We start from the raw sequence: 2,515 nt of genomic DNA, 5'->3' as shown, positions 1-2,515 counted from the left end.
CACAGACCTGTTGCCATAGCAACAATGCCACAACTGTATCAGGATTCAACACCAAAAAGCATGCAAGCATTTTCCACACAAACAACAGAACATTCAGTCGGTTACAGTTTCGTGTTTTCAGGCTTGATGTTTATTTTGTGATTATTAATAATTTATCAATGTGGTTGATTAGCTACTGTTGCTAGTAGCTGAGCTAGCACAGCAGTAGTTGATTAGTTGCTCTACAGGTGATCTGTCAGAGTTGGTGTGCAGGTTGCCTTTGTTTTCTTTTTTAACTGAACCAAGACACTGAAGTCCACATCACATCTACATGCTCAGGTTGTCATAGTCAAGCTAGCATAACTGACCTGCTTCCCTCTCCTTCACTATTTTTTATTTAATTAAAACATTTTACTCACCTTGTTGTATCGTTGAAAATTAGTAGCAAACACTGTCTGTGCTGACTCCATCATCATGTTTAGTTTAGTTTTCCGATGGTAAATTGTAAGTTAAACTATAGAGCCTTACTGACACCTAGTGGCCACTGTTTACGCATTTAATTTGGTCAATCAAGAAGAACTTGTCCAGCTGCACATGGTGTCATGGACTGTCCTTCAGACATGTTTGGTCTTTGGACACTATTTGTCTGTAAGTTCATTTTATTAATTGTCATTTCGGAATTTTGTTGTATTTTATAAGAAATGTTTTACGTTTCCCAACCAAAATTTAACGCTACATCGCTTGCTAATTGGGAGCCATCTGTTTGCTATAGTCTAGTCTAGTTGTTTTCTGTATTTTGTCTGTGGTTGATGTACTTTTGTGCTTTGTTACAGTTTTACAATATAAGGAAAAAACCAACAAGAGTTGCAAAATAAAACAACAAAACTATCAAGGACTGGATTATTTTCAACTCAAGTGTTAGCTAGCTGCCTAGCTTTGTAAGTGCAACACATTGTGAGGGCAGCATAGTGTCTCTTTTTCACACATTAAAATTTAGCGTGTTGACAACTGGACAGCTAAAAGCAGTGCTAGTCATTGTCAGCTAGCAGTTTTATCTTAGCAGGAAACTGCAGGAGGCCAGATCTTCCATGCACAACATTACGCTGCAACTAAAAACTATGACACGTCCACTGAAATCCTAATTTCAACTCCGCTCCTAGCTAAGCTGAAGCTACAGCATCTTGAAACAGTTTTACACTAAAATGGATGTGTTTGAGTCACCTGGTAATCAGGAGGTTTGAGTTTGAATCCGGACAGAGAGCCACACAACGCTCAGGCTGTGAGTGAATATGACGGTGAACTGTACTGTAAAACCCAAACCGTTGTTTGCTAAAGGAAAAATTTCTACTTAGAAAAAGTTATTAAGTTTAACCAAATAACTCCAGAAAATGATGAACCTGCTTGTGTCTTTGCATTTTAGGGCTGTTTGCTTAGTGAATCAGGTGCTGAGCAAGAACAGCAGAAATAGAAAAATCTGGCCTTGACCTCCAGGTAGTTTCTGAAACATTCACTGTAAAACTAAAACTAAAAGGTCCAATAATGAAGGACATATTTCTGCATCTCTTGGGACAAATCTGATAGCATCAGATGTTTTTGAATTATTGATTGGACACATCTAAAGTTGCACATTAAAACACAGGTTTCCAACTGCGGCCACTGCCCTGCAGCTTTTAGATGTGCCTCTGCTGCACCACCTGAATAGAATAATTAGGTCATTAGCAGGACTCTACACAAGAAGGAGGTAATTAAGCCATTTCATTCCAGGGTTTTGTACCTGTGGCACATCTAAAGGACTGGAGTTTGACACCCCTGCATTAAAATGTTTAAAAAATGTTCAACAAAAATGCAGTTTGGCTTGATTTGATATTCTGAACGCAGCTCACAGTAAGCTGCAGGAATGGAGAGAAGCAGGATCAGATTTTTAGCATCAGAATTGGTTTATCTTGGCTTATGCTTTGCTAAAGAGTTTCATATGAAGGGGAGACGATGCCAGCGGTTGATTACAGAGAAATACCAGAGAAGGTGGAAGCAGAGCGCTGGGTTTGGACTTCCTGCTGGACTGAAGTCATCAACAACTTGTCATCACCTGAAACCACTTCTGGTTCTGTTCAAAAACCCAAATGTAATCCTGACCCTGTAAACCTTGAAGCAGAGCATCTGCCTGAAGGATTCATTTCATCATTTTATCCATTTCATACATGAAACTTCTGCTTTATTCATAAAGGAAAAACTTTGTGCTCAATTATGTGATCTTCAGCAAACAGGAAGGAGAAAAGGTTCGTAAACTAGAAGCTGAAAACGGGTCCAAAATCACCCAAACAATTGATCTAACAGAACTCAGAGAACCGGGTCCAAAACCAGATGAAATCTATCCATAATCAGAGTTTTTGTTTTTTTCATTATAGTTAAGTTTTATTTTGTTGTGACTTTTGTTGGTCCAATGCAGTCAGACTGACTGCCTGGATTTTATTAGTCCTCATTAGTTTAGTTTTTAATAGTGATAGTATAGTTTTTGTTTTTTCATGTGTAATTTTTA

The 2,515-nt window shown here is 38.3% G+C and overlaps 1 long non-coding RNA gene across 1 annotated transcript in view; it reads left to right on the top strand.

Moving 5' to 3' along the window:
- The first annotated feature begins 521 nt into the window (after positions 1-521).
- LOC106955992 (uncharacterized) overlaps positions 522-2,515 on the top strand; it is an 18,378-nt gene continuing 16,384 nt past the window's right edge. Inside the window, exon 1 of the long non-coding RNA XR_001426693.1 lies at positions 522-627. This is a non-coding gene — a long non-coding RNA (uncharacterized LOC106955992). The remainder of the gene's footprint in view (positions 628-2,515) is intronic.

This window comes from Poecilia latipinna, unplaced genomic scaffold (assembly GCF_001443285.1).
Source record: "Poecilia latipinna isolate Pla-1442-1.1 unplaced genomic scaffold, P_latipinna-1.0 Scaffold782, whole genome shotgun sequence".
Taxonomy (NCBI): Eukaryota; Metazoa; Chordata; class Actinopteri; order Cyprinodontiformes; family Poeciliidae; genus Poecilia; species Poecilia latipinna.
Note: the sequence above shows the minus strand (reverse complement) of the source record. Positions and strands in the feature narration are given on the sequence as shown.